This window comes from Schistocerca serialis, chromosome 5 (assembly GCF_023864345.2).
Source record: "Schistocerca serialis cubense isolate TAMUIC-IGC-003099 chromosome 5, iqSchSeri2.2, whole genome shotgun sequence".
NCBI classification, from domain to species: domain Eukaryota; kingdom Metazoa; phylum Arthropoda; class Insecta; order Orthoptera; family Acrididae; genus Schistocerca; species Schistocerca serialis.
Window position 1 is genome coordinate 497788330 of NC_064642.1, and position 14874 is coordinate 497803203.

The 14874-nt window shown below is 45.7% G+C and overlaps 1 protein-coding gene and 1 pseudogene across 4 annotated transcripts in view; both read right to left on the minus strand.

The window, feature by feature from the left end:
• The window catches only part of LOC126480688 (irregular chiasm C-roughest protein), a 1491349-nt gene that overhangs the window by 353391 nt on the left and 1123084 nt on the right, over window positions 1-14874 (minus strand). The gene's annotated exons all lie outside the window — the stretch shown is intronic.
• Window positions 9244-9361, minus strand: LOC126482972 (5S ribosomal RNA; annotated as a pseudogene).

Here is a 14874-nt window from a genome sequence, read left to right on the forward strand (position 1 = left end):
GTCAGGGTTTTGTAGTATGTTGTTCGTGGTACTCCCTCCTACCACTGTACAAAAATTTCCGACCATACGAAGTATTCGCGATATTCGACCTTTCTTGGCCTCAATCGATTCGGCTATTACGCCATCAGTATAGTCGGCTATTTCGTTAACATTATTAATTTAAACTCGCCGGGGAAATAATGAAAGAAAACAACGATTTTTGCAAACGTTACGCTGAGACTAATTACGTTCACAATTCGATCCAAACTGAAGCTTTATAACCACAATAATCTCGTAGTCAGCTGTAAATTGATGATAATGTTACTGTCATCAATCTGCGTTTAGTCATCGTGCGGGAGAAATATTCGCCGGCATAAATTTTGTAAGCGAATGAGGGCTTTTGTTGGCGTACGCTCTCGAAACACGAGACTGTCGGCCCATGTCCCGGATTAAATTCCAAACCTCTTCGCAGTGCCATATGGAGTGAAGCCATAAGACCCTTCTGGCGGTGATAGTTTCGTTGGTTGGTGAGATGGCTTCGATAGCTCCCTCGATGCAATCCGATGCGCATACCTTATGTTCCTCACACAGTTTCATCCCATCTCCATTTTTATCACACACACAACCACTCAACCACCCACCCACCCACACAGACACGCACTCCCGAGCAAGCATAATCTCAAACAGCATAAACAATCATTAACGTTCTCCACACAACAAAACCTAAGGAGCCTAGGCCACAGCTCGTAGAGGAAGAAGAGATACCTATTACGACGATATTTATCCGTTAAGTTGGCAACAAGTTCGCCAAAAATGGCAGAATACATAACATCAACAGGTATGTACATCACCCGCCGACCAAAACAGAAGCCTCAAAGTGGATTTTAAGGACGACCTAAGACTCCAAATACGAAGAGTCTGTCACATTCCTTGCAGTGCGGGAAAATGTAAGTAGGTCAGATTACCCGCACAATAGAGGACAGATGTGCGGAACATAAGCGTCACAGAGATAAGGAACAACCAAATCAGCCGTGACGTAGGATGAATTATAGCGGCACCGAGGTGTTAACATAGGTCGTCACATTCTAGGATTGTGTTTTAAAAGAATCTGTACACCTAAGTAAGTGTTGGGACACAGCTTTGAGCGTGTTCAAAGCATGGCAGTGGGTGGGGAGAACCACTCACTCCACGGCAACAGTTTGACATGGATTCAGAACCTCGGAGCAGCTTAGCATTTTTTACATTAACAAACCATTACTAAAGGTGAAAGAAATCATGAGAGTAAATAAGAAATCCTTGCCCCAACAGGGTGTTGAGTCTCGGATCTTCGGATTTGTCGTCTATCGTGTTCCACTTTCTCTTTTCACAGTATTTCATTTCAAAAATTTAAAAAAATTACCCAGTTCTATTACAATAACAGAAAACAAACTCACTTTATAAATAATTATGCCTATTGTCAACACATGCACACGTGTGTGTGTGTGTGTGTGTGTGTGTGTGTGTGTGTGAATTCCTAAGGGACCAAACTGCTGCGGGAATCGGTCCCTAGACTTACACATTATTTAAACTTATTTATGCTAAGAACAACACACACACACACACCCATGCCCGAGGGAGGACTCAAAACTCCGGTGGGAGAGGCCGCGTAATCCGTGACATGGCGCCTCAAACCGCGCGGCCACTCCGCGCAGCATTCACACTTGTTATCAGTATCAAAATTGTGAGAGTATGTCTCCTACCTCTTAAGAATCTTATTTCCCTTTTTGGAAAGCGGGTCCATTCACACGATTCTTTTGTAGCATCTGTATGCCGTTTGGTTCGTGTCCCTTCGACTAGGATTGTACTTGAAACCCTGACAGCTGGTAACACATTATAGGACACCATGGCGACAGCAACAAACACAAAGGTTAAGAACACTGTAAATATACTAATTTATCCTGAGACTATATTGCAATATTATCTGGTGACTATCAATGCCTTCCAGGTTGTAAAGAATGGGTAATACGTAGATACAACACTACCGCACGACACGCAGGCTGCGGCATGGTGGAGAATCTCACTGTGAACAGACATTCAGTATATGGGCGAGTACAGGAGATAAAATTCAGCGTGGGAGAGACGTCGTCTGCTGTACAGTATTAGCAGAGACAAGAATACACCAATATAATTGCGTAGGTTTCCGCGGCCAGAGTCAGTGGACATAAAATTTTTCTGGGTTTGGTACCGCGTCATATTGTATAAAACTACTACTGTAGAGAACCAACGTTCCGACCACGGTTGCAGCGGCCTTCTTCTGGGTCTACTCCACTTTTTTTTAGCGAAGAATAGGAATGATGAAGTCTTGATGTGCCCCGTGAAGCCGTCGCAACCAACGGTGCTAGTTACGGTACCAGCAAATTTTACTGCCGGCGTCGGAGGCCCCGGATATCCCCGGCCGGGAGACAGAAATTCGGCCTCGGAGCACCACGTCGCCCCCAGCAGTGCGCGGCGGACAGGACGCCAACGTCGACGGCGGAGACGCTTGCGCGGCCCAAATTACTCCTCAAATCCCCGCACAATGGGCGCCCGCGGCACCAGGCGCGCAATTTCCCACTTGTCCCGTCATCGAGAAAAGCGAGGGGTGGGGGGAGAGGCCTCGCGGCCGCCATCTTGGCAGAGGCTCGACTCGGCGCGAGAGTGGACTTCCCCACCCAAGTGCCCACCACACTTTCCCTCGACACTTTTACTTGTCCTCAGTCGGAGCATATTTTCTCCTACAGCCCATCAAAGGGAACGCGGAAACAGTGCCCTTAAGGGTTCACCACTTACTAAATCCTAAATAACAAAGTTCCGTAAAGTGTTACCCCAGATAGTAGATAGTGTCGGAAGTTCCATGCGGCTTTTCGCGGATGATGCTGTAGTATACAGAGAAGTTGCAGCATTAGAAAATTGTAGCGAAATGCAGGAAGATCTGCAGCAGATAAGCACATGGTGCAGGGAGTGGCAACTGACCCTTAACATAGACAAATGTAATGAATTGCGAATACATAGAAAGAAGGATCCTTTATTGTATGATTATATGATAGCGGAACAAACACTGGTAGCAGTTACTTCTGTAAAATATCTGGGAGTATGCGTACGGAACGATTTGAAGTGGAATGATCATATAAAATTGTTGGTAAGGCGGGTACCAGGTTGAGATTCATTGGGAGAGTCCTTAGAAAATGAGGTCCATCAACAAAGGAGGTGGCTTACAAAACACTCGTTCGACCTAGACTTGAGTATTGCTGATCAGTGTGGGATCCGTACCAGATCGAGTTGACGGAGGAGATAGAGAAGATCCAAAGAAGAGCGGCGCGTTTCGTCACAGGGTTATTTGGTAACTGTGATAGCGTTACGGATAAGTTTAGCAAACTCAAGTGGCAGACTCTGCAAGAGAGGCGCTCTGAATCGCGGTGTAGCTTGGTGTTCAGGTTTCGAGAGGGTGCGTTTCTGGATGAGGTATGGAATATATTGCTTCCCCCTACTTATACCTCCCGAGGAGATCACGAATGTAAAATTAGAGAGATTCGAGCGCGCACGGAGGCTTTCAGACAGTCGTTCTTCCCGCGAACCATACGCGACTGGAACAGAAAAGGGAGGTAATGACAGTGGCACATAAAGTGCCCTCCGCCACACACCGTTGGGTGGCTTGCGGAGTATAAATGTAGATGTATATTGTCAGCTACAATGAGTAATAAACATCCTTTGGCTTTTGAACCTCTAGGAACAGACATGTTTGTAAATTATGAGATTGGCTTCGCCTGTTGTTCTTGCGTTCAGTCCAAAGACTGATTTTCTGCACTGCTCTCCACACTAAGTTATCCTGTGCCTGCATCATTATCTCTGTATGACTACTGTGGTCTACACCCATTTGAACCTACTTACCATCTTTATACGCCACACTCCTCTCCATTACCAAACTGATTACTGCGTGATGCCTAAAGGTGCATCTAATCAATGATCCCTTCCTTTAGAAAAGTTATACCATAAATTTTGTTCTCACAACTTCAGTTCAGTACTTCCACATCAGTTATCCGATATACGTAAATAACCTTCAGCGTAACACCCCATTTCAAAAGCTTCCGTTATCTTATTATTTGGACTGTTTATAGTTCACGTTTCACTTCCGTACGAGGCTACACTCCGAACACATTAAGAAAACGCTTCCTAATATTTAAATTTATATTGAACAGTAACAAACTTATTACGTTCAGAAACACTTTTCTTGCTACTCCCAGTCTGTGCATATGTTATCTCTGTTTCGGCCAACGTCAGTATTTTGTAGACCAACTAGCAAAACACGTTGTTTATTTTTAATGTTTTTTTTCCTAATCATTTTCGTCCATATTCATCAGATTTAATTCGAAGCCGGCCTGGGTGGCCGAGCGGTTCTAGGCGCTACAGTCTGGAGCCGCGCGACCGCTACGGTCGCAGATTCGAATCCTGCCTCGGGCATGGATGTGTGTGATGTCCTTAGGTCAGTTAGGTTTAAGTAGTTCTAAGTTCTAGGGGACTGATAACCTCAGAAGTTAAGTCCCATAGTGCTCAGAGCCATTTGAACCATTTAATTCGACTACATTCTATTATCTTTGTCGAACGTTTGTTAACGTTCATCTGCAAACTCTTTTCAAGACTTTATCAATTCTGTTAATTTGCTCTTTCAATCGCTGATCGAATTAAAATATCATCGGCAAACAAAGTTTGAATTTTTTCTACCTGAAAATTAATTCCTTTTCTAAACCTCTCCTTTTTTTCTTTCACAGCTTGGTCAATGTACAGACTGAGTAACACTGAGGATAGGCTACAACCCTAATTTAACTCCATGCCTCCTCTTCTTTCCCGAGTGTATTCCAGTCAAAATTGTCAAAATCTGTCTCTGAATTTACACATGCTGTTTTTCGTTGATTAGCCTTTCCATGACGTACCTTCTAAGATCAGCCATAGGATGAGGCTCGCCCCACATTTTCCTACATTTCTCCAGAGTCCAAACTGATCTTTCACGAGGTCGCCTTTTCCAGCAGTTCCATTCTTCAGCAAGTTAACTGTGACAGTATTTCGCAACCATGACCTATTACACTGATACTTCAGTAATACGCACACCTATCGATACCTGGAGTAGGAGTTAGTACATTTTTATAGAATTATGACGGTATTCCGCCTATTTCATGCACTGTCCAGTCACATTAATGTGACCATCTGTCAAAAAAAAAAAAAAAAAAAAAAAGCCTCAATAACCGCCTTTTGCAGCGCAGACCGCTGCTACAATTGCAAGAAGAGATTAAAAAAAAAAAAGGTTCAAATGGCTCTGAGCACTATGGGACTAAACTTCTAAGGTCATCAGTCCCCTAGAACTTAGAACTGCTTAAACCTAACTAACCTAAGGACATCACATACATGCATGCCCGAGGCAGGATTCGAACCTGCGACTGTAGGTGTCACGCGGTTCCAGACTGTAGCGCCTAGAACCGTTCGGCCACCCGGGCCGGCCAAGAAGAGATTCAATGACATTCTGGAAGACACTGGCAAGGATGTAGCCAGCTGCGCTATGTTTCTCAGTTGAGGATCCTGACGCATACAGACTGATCGAGGCGATCCCACAAGCTTTCTATTGGGTTTAAATCAGGGGAGTTTGATGGCCAGTGGGTTACTGTAAACTCACTCTGGTGGGCTTCGAACCTCGCACGTGCGCTGTGAGCTGTGTGACACACTGCATCTTCCTGCTTGTAGAGGCCATCGTACCAAGGGACGTGGTATTGTTGTAGGTTACCTTCCAGAATGATGAGATCAGCTAGGGAATGCCACGAAAATATTCACCAGAAAATACCGCTCTCTCCTCAGGGCCGGCCGCTGTGACCGAGCGGTTCTAGGCGCTTCAGTCCGGAACCGTGCGGCTGGTACAGTCGCCGGTTCGAATCCTGCGTCGGGCATGGAAGTGTGTGATATCCTTAGGTTATTTAGGTTTAAGTAGTTCTAAGTCTAGGGGACTGATGACCTCAGATGTTAAGCCCCATAGTGCTTAGAGCCATTTGAACCATCTCTCGTCCGGCCTGGCACCTTCCGACAGTTGTTACAGGGTGTTTGCTTTCAGATGTTTCACGCCGTACACGCCAACATCTAATGGATGTACAACGTGATTCATCTGGAAATGCCACCTACCGCCTCTCAGTGGACGTTCAATTGCGGTATGGGCGTGCAAATTCCAGCCTCCGTCGCCGACGTACAGCAGTCAGCGTGGGTGCATGAATCAGGCGCCTGATGCGGAAGTCCTTACGTGGCAACATCCGCTCAACGGTCATTGAGGATACACTGTTTGTAGCCCCCTTGGTTCATCTGGGTGGTACGTTGATCTACATTTACAAGTCTATTCTCCCGTATATATCTCCGCAGTTGTCGTGTACCGCCGTCATATATGGCTCATGTTGAACCACAGTTGCCTTCGCGTCGGCTTTGGATAGCGACATTTTGTCATGCACGGCGGCACGCGAACACTTTACAAAATTTAGCCTTTTCGGAAGTACTTCCGCCCTTGGCCCGAAAGGCAATGATCACGCTCTTTTGGACATTAGGTAAATCGCGCCGTTTCCGCATTATGATTACGATTGCACTGTTTTCCGCATCCCCCGTCATGTTTCATGTACCCTCCACTGCTAGTGTTGCCACCAGCCGTCTGCACCTCGAAGTTGAACATAGGCGGCGGTTAAAATGGTTCAAATGGCTCTAAGTACTATCTACATCTACATCCATACTCCGCAAGCCACCTGACGGTGTGTGGCAGAGGGTACATTGAGTACCTCTATCGGTTCTCCCTTCTATTCCAGTCCCGTATTGTTCGTGGAAAGAAGGATTGTCGGTATGCCTCTGTGTAGGTTCTAATCTCTTTGATTTTATCCTCATGATCTCTTCGCGAGATATACGTAGGAGGGAGGTGAAGGTATGTTCTCGAAACTTCAACAAAAGCCCGTACCGAGCTACTGAGCGTCTCTCCTGCAGGGTCTTCCACTGGAGTTTATCTATCACCTCCGTAACGCTTTCGCGGTTACTAAACGATCCTGTAACGAAGCGCACTGCTCTCCGTTGGATCTTCTCTATCTCTTCTATCAACACTATCTGGTACGGATCCCACACTGCTGAGTAGTATTCAGGCAGTGATCGAACAAGCGTACTGTAACCTACTTCCTTTTTTTTCGGATTGCATTTCCTTAGGATTCTTCCAATGAATCTCAGTCTGGCATCTGCTTTACCGACGATCAACTTTATATGATCATTCCATTTTAAATCACTCCTAATGCGTACTCCCAGATAATTTATGGAATTAACTGCTTCCAGTTGCTGACCTGCTATATTGTAGCTAAATGATAAGGGATCTTTCTTTCTATGTATTCGCAGCAAATTACACTTGTCTACATTGAGATTCAATTGCCATTCCCTGCACCACGCGTCAATTCGCTGGGACTTAACATCTGAGGTCAGCAGTCCCCTAAACTTAGAACTACTTCAACCTAACTAACCTAAGGACATCATACTCATCCATGCCCGCGGCAGGATTCGAACCTGCGACGGTAGCAGCTGGTGGTCACAATAATGTGACTGGACTGTGTGTATATTGCATACCAGATGGAATATTGTCGCGGAGTAGTCGCAGAGTTTTATTAACTGGAAAGAATCTTGTTGTAAACACGAAATCTGATGGTGGTGCCAATCCTTCTCTAAATATTCACCCTTCAAAGTGACGATACATTTTCCTAACGATGAACGAGTTGGCGCAGACCTTGGTTGTAGAAGTCTACATTTTAATTGTTCCGGCATCATTGCGCCTTGAAAATTACCTCGTAGTCATTCTGAAAATGCCTGCCACGCAATAGTTTACTCATACGAGGTAAGAGGAAAATTGACTGGATGCCACGTCAGGAGAATACAGGGCGAGGCAAAATTTGATAAATCAAAGAGGTAGCATGTGTGTCTGGTCGTGGGCCAGATATACGCCCTTGGCCAGCTTGTCATACGCTTCGTTTTGACAGTATCCCGTAATCTTGTCAGACTTCGCTAGTTTGCTCTATTGACGGTGTGCACCCTGTGAGTATAATCTTTTTGAACTACACCTTTGCAATCCCAGAAAACACTAAGCATCACCTTTTCTTATGGTGGTTAGGTCTTCGTCTTTTTCGGCAATGGTGAATCCACGCGTTTCAGTTGTTTGCTTTGCTCCTCGGGACTACATGATACACCCGGTCCCGGTGATACACTCATCCACGCTGATTGGGTGAATATAGAAGTCACCTTTCTGGTCTGGCACAGCTGAAACGTTCGGCTGTTGCCTCTGTACTGTGGGCATTTTGAATGGGTGTGAGCAGTAGCGGAACTGAACAGGTGCTGACATTTGTCATGTTGAAAATGTCATGCAAGATGTTGTCGGATGGACCATGAGAGAATTAACTTTTTCTCCTGTCGCCTCGATTGTGATAAGAGGTCTCCGAGCACCACGGCCTCCACTTGCCTTGCGACTGCAGAGAGATGGTCTGGCACTTCTTCTTCCGTTATTCAGACTGGAAGAAGTACTTGTGCCACCTAACAGCTGTCCCATACCATGATGTATCGTTGGCGTACAGCTTCACCAGCTCAGCATGGAGTGCTGGAGCGTTGCTCCTCTTCAAATACAGAAAACGCATTACTGCAGGCTACGCCACTTGATCTGTTTCTGCTGCTCTAAGGGTGTGCTACGGTACTGTGGGGAGCCAAGTTCACTGTCTACCATAACCACAGATGTGTAACAATAATAAACAATTAATTTACGTAACTCCATTTTTTCGAGGTGGTAATTAAATTTACATGCGTACCCGTCGGACGAACACTATAGGGGGAAAAGCACTCCGTCTTCAGGCCACGAGTGGCGGTTAAGGCGCTCAGTCCGGAACCGCGCGACTGCTACGGTCGCAGGTTCGAATCCTGCCTCGGGCATAGATGTGTGTGATGTCCTTAGGTTAGTTAGGTTTAAGTAGTTCTAAGTTCTAGGGGACTGATGACCACAGATGTTAAGTCCCATAGTGCTCAGAGCCATTTGAACCATTTGGCCTACCGGGACCATCTGACCGCCGTGTCATCCTCAGTCGATGATGCGGATAGGAGGGAGGTGGGGTCAGCACACCGCTCTCCCGGTCGTTATGATGGTATTCTTGACCGAAGCCGCTACTATTTGGTCGAGTAGCTCCTCAATTGGCATCACGAGGCTGAGTGCACCCCGAAAAATGGCAACGGCGCATGGTGGCCTCGATGGTCACCCATCCAAATGCCGACTACGCCCGACAGCGCTTAACTTCGGTGATCTCACGGGAACCGGTGTGTCCACTGCGGCAAGGCCGTTGCCCAACGCTATAGGGGAAGCAATAGATTATTTGTTTTGGGCTATGCACAGCATCACCTTGAATAGACAACTGCAGAAATCACAAATTCAGTAGCAACAGTACTTTAACGTACAATTGTACATAACGTACGAGACAGTGGTGAAACTATCTTGGCGCGGCACGTGATGTTCAGCTGGTCTGCTGAAGCCTTGGGGAGGGGGGGGGGGGGAGGGGGGAGGAGGAGGGGCAGGTGCATGCATAGTTACCAGATGTTCCGCGGGCAGAGTGCCAGCACCTCCTTGCGTGATTTATACGGGAGATTTAATTAATTTCTCGTCGCATAATTTATGCCTCTCCGCGAGTGCTGGTGATACCTACCTGCAAACTCAGGTATCTGATCCAACTGCGGCTGCTGCGACGCTCCATCCCTGTTCGCAAACGTAGCCGAGTACAAAATAGTGACTATAGCTCTCTAGTCTCACTTCGTAGATTATCGATTTCTTTGGTTTTCGATTTCTCTTCTTTCATAGTAAGACGCTTCAACCTCTTCTTTCTTTATTCGATTCTACATTGCTCTCGTATCATTTCGTAGAGTGCATCACTGCAGACGTTCACTTCAGCAATCTGTTACTTAATTCTGGGCGATCCTTGACAATGAAGCTGCTTTCCTCGTGGTTTTGTTTTTTCAATCGCTATATGACCCATTTCATCAGTAGGGTTTCCTTCATCTCTTTTACTCCTTCTCACTTACGTTCAGAGTTTTTTTAGATCGGTGTTTGTAACGTAACCCACAGAACGGTAGCCAGAGCGGGATGTAAGGGATGGAAATCAAATCCGTGTCCTTTTTTATGATATTTTTTTTTACATCGTACCACATCACATATTGAGCAACAGCGTGGGATAGCCTGATAGCCTTGTCACGGCCCGCGCGGCTCGCCTCCCCCCCCCCCCCCCCCCCCCGCCCCCCGTCGTCGGAGGTTCGAGTCTTCCCTCGGGCATGGGTGTGTGTGTTGTCCTTAGCATAAGTTAGTTCCTTATTTTTTTTTACTGAAAAGGGGAGGCTGCCAATTGTGAAATTCAGATTCGATTCATATTGCGCATAATAAAAGCTCATGGCCAGAGGTGTAATGTGGCAAAGCACCAAGATGCACTTCTCAGCCGTTGTCGAGAAAATCGACAGTTAAAAGAAACCGTTGCGTTGAAATACTATCTATGGTTAATAATTTTCTACAGCGTCGTGGCGCAGCGGTAAGCGCTCGGGTTCGTAATCCGAAGGTCGCCGGATCGAATCCCGCGGCATGCAACTTTTTTTTATTATTAGTTTTTTGTAATAATAAAAAAAAGTTGCATTAATGAATTGCTTATGCATGTTGGTGAAGGCGGATCGCTCTCCAATTGTACCGCCTCCATTTTTCCGTTTGTTTAACAGGGTGTACCAAAGCTCTCACGCCCGCACTGATTTTCGACGATGTTATAAGTTGCGCTAGGGACCGCATCTACCTTCTTTCGAAGTTAGCAGGCAACTACGCTGTTATGCGGCGGCTCGTTTCGGCCCATTCAACATCTGTCCATCAAGTGTAGCGAGCGAGTAACGGAGTTTATATTTCATACCTGCCACAGCAAATTTGTGTTCGTGGGGTCTCTATTCTAATTCGAACGTTTGACTTACGCTATACGTATTCGTTTCGGAATATCGTTTCTACGTCTTCCGTTAACTATACGTGGTAAACATTATGAAGACAATTAATAACATTTGTGAAATACAACTTTGTTTGCGGAAAACATAATGATATTCGAAGTCGCCAGTTTTTCCACGACAAACGACTTTCAACAACTTATTATATGCATAATTGTTGCAACTGATTGCCGGGAATTATATATATATGTGTGTGTGTGTATATATATATACACATTTGAATTACAAAAAACAAATACTAAAAAGAAAAAAGTTGCATGGCGCGAGATTCGATCCGGCGACTTTCGGATTACAAACCCGAGCGTTTACCGCTGCGCCACAACACTGTAGAAAATTATTAATCGTAGAGAGTATTTCACCGCAACGGTTTCTTTTTAACTATCGGTTTTCTCGACAACGGCTGAGAAGTGCATCTTGGTGCTTTGCCACATTACACCTCTGGCCATGAGCTTTTATTATGCGCAGTATGAATCGAATCTGAATTTCACAATTGGCGGCCTCCCCTTGTGAGTGCAACTTGCCGGTTTTCATAACAACTAATCATTGACACAGGTGAAAAACATGTTAAGTGACAGTCAATAACCTTGCCGCTGCTCACATAATACTGCGTCTTTGTAACAATCTCTGCTCTCGTTTTGACAAATGATTAACGTCTGCCTATGTATGGGTGTGATGAATGCAGGTGACAGCAATGTACTATCAAAAACGCACTGCAGTGCGTGAATGTTTATTTTCTATGCACAATATCAGCCATATTATGTGTTTTTGATGTTTTTGATATGTACTCGTGTCCTTTAATGCTATGACTGGCGTATATGACCAGACATACGTTATTTCGACAATATGTTATTTAGACAGGTAGGACATTTTTTGAGATGTAAGTAATGCTGTTAAATATTTAATAACTTTTTGTTTTTCACATTATGATCTGCACTTTATGATTTGCGCATTATATTAACTTTCAAATTCAAATGCACTGAATCCGAAATCGTGACTGTTTGATAGAAACGAATAAAAGTCTACAGTCAAAAGCAAAAAATCTCTTTCAAAAAATAGTGCCTCTGCATAAACACACCAGAAAGAAAAGTCACCCTAAGGGTGCTCCAAGGTAACAAAGTGTAACACCAGCATTAGCTCTGATAATGAACTTAATTCGGCACGGAGGAGAGTCAACAGTGGCTTCAGGTATGAAAAAAAAATAGTTTCTTCAATACAGCGATTGGTAAAACAGTTAGGTGCGTTAACTATAAAATAAAATTGCGTGCGTCTCTGAGCACTATTATTTGCAAACAAACATCTGGTGTCAGTGTCTTGAACCGCTCACAAAATAAAAGGGGCGTTACATTGGGACGGAACACACAGCTTGATCAATGAAATTAGTGTTGAATAATGAAAAGGGGTAGAGATGACGGGCCGAAGTGGTACGGGAAAGCCGTAAGCTAGCTGCTAGAGGTCAGCGAGTTTTGAGTCTCGGAATATTAGACGATACGAAATTGCAAGAACGTATAAGAACTCTGCCACGCTGAATGGACGCTGGCTGTTCAGACGGCCAGGCGTAACAGGAAATTGTGGCTGGGGTGAAGCAACCCTCCCACACGCTGCCCCAGAAACAATGGAGCCTGCAAGCTTTTTTAGCAGCCACTGAAGCTGGACGTTTTTGTGGGCCGTAACGGGTTTCATCTCTCTCAGGCTCTCAAACGTTGGAGCACGCCAATTTCTGTACGAGTCATAAGGCACTTTCCTGCGATGTGCAGTGGTCGTAATGTTTTGGCTCGTCAGTGTACAATGAGTGGTCAGAACATAATGACGAGTGACTTACTATCGATATAAACCTGTCCAGGCGACAACAGCGTCACCTGGCGAGGAATGACTGCTAGTCAGAGACTTGCATGTAGTATCAGTGAGCGTGCTGTCCGTGTGTAGAATGGGGCAGGCGCGCGATCTCTCTGATCGAGGGCAGATTTCGATGGCCTGGAGACTCGGCACGAGTGTTACGGGAACTGCACGACTTGGGTGTTCGATGAGTGCTGTGGTGAGTGTCTTCAACACGTAGGGAGACCAATATGAAACCACGTCCAAACGTTGTGGGGTTGAGCCGCCAACCCTCATTCCAGATGTCAGCTGTCGTAAGCTGGGCAGACCGGCAAAACTAGACAGGCAGCGAAATGTGGCGGAACTAACATCAGAATTTAAAGTTGGGCAGAGTAAAAGTGTGTCTGAATAGACAGTGCACACTTAACGATGGGCCTCCGCAGCCGACGACCCACGCATGAGGCAATGTTAACACCACGACATTGGCAACTACGAATGAATTTGACACGTGACTATTGGCAATGGAAGTTGGCGCACTGTAAGAGCGTTGTATGTTCTGACGAATCCCGACATCTTTTTCATTATGTCGATGGGTGGCACGAATTCGTCGTCTACCAGGGGAGCAGCTCCTTGACACCTGTACTGCGGGACGGACGCAAGCTGGCGGCGGCTCTATTATGGCTCTGGGGAACATTCACGTGGGCATCCATGAGTCCAGTGGAGCTCGTGCAAGATACCGTGACGGTCAAGGAGTATCGTACACTGGCTGCAGACCACATAACCCTTGATGACTATCGAGTTTCCCAACAGCAGCGGCATTTTTCAGCAAGATAATACGCCATATCAGAAGGATGGAGTGGTTCGAGGAAAACAGTGTCAAGTTCCAGTTGATGTGCTGGTCCACCCAACTCGCCAGATCTGAATCAGAGAGTATACATCTGGGATGTGATAGTGCGTGGCTTCAGAGCTCATCGTTCAGTCCCCATAATTTGTGGGAATTAGGTGTGTAGATGTGGTGCCAACTCCTTCCAGCGACCTACCGTGGCCTCGTTTCTTCCGTGCCACGACGGGTCGCCGCTTGTATCCGTGCCACAGGTGGACAAACAGGCTACGAGGGTGACTCCAAAAGAAATAGACACAATTTTTGTAAAAATACAGTTTTCATTCTGCATGTTGGAAAGTGTTACAGTGTGTAGATACATCCTTCCCGCTTGTTTTCAAACTTAGTTCAACCTGTTCCCGTGCGTGGCGCCGTCACAGCATGTCTTCAAGATGGCTGCTAGACTTCACGTTCGTCGGAAGTAACGTGCTGTAATAGAATCTCTGTGCTGTGAAAACGAGACAGTGGGAAACATCCAAAAGAGGTTGAAAAAGGTGTATGCAGATGCCTCTTTTCGATCGCAGTACAGTTAGGCGGTGGGCAAGCAGGTTACGTGATGAAAGCGGGCACGGCAATATTGAGGATTGTCCTCGCAGCGGCAGGCCTCGTACTGCACACACTCCACACAATGTGCAGAGAGTTAACGAATTGGTGACTGCTGACAGATGTATCACAGTGAACGAATTGTCACGGTACACCGGGATAGGCGAAGGAAGCGGTTGCAGTATACTGAAAGTGTTGGCGTTGAAAAAGGTTTGTGCCAGCTGGGTTCCCAGGATGTTGACAGTGGCTCACAAAGAAACAAGAAAAACGGTATGCAGCGAACTTTTGGAACAGTACGAGAATGATGGAGATGAATTTCTTAGAAGAATTGTCACAGGTGATGAAACATAGCTCGATCATTTTTCACCAGAGACGAAGAGGCGTCATGCAAATTCACCCAAGAAAAAAAAAAAAATTCAAAACCACACCTTCTGCTGGAAAAGTTATGGCTACGGTGTTTCTCGATTCCGAAGGACTCTTGCTTGTGGACATCATGCCAAGTGGAATCACCATAAATTCTGATGCATATGTGACGACACTGAAGAAACTTCAAGCTCGACTGAGCGTGTTTGACAAAAAGCAGGATGTTTTGCTGTTGCACGACA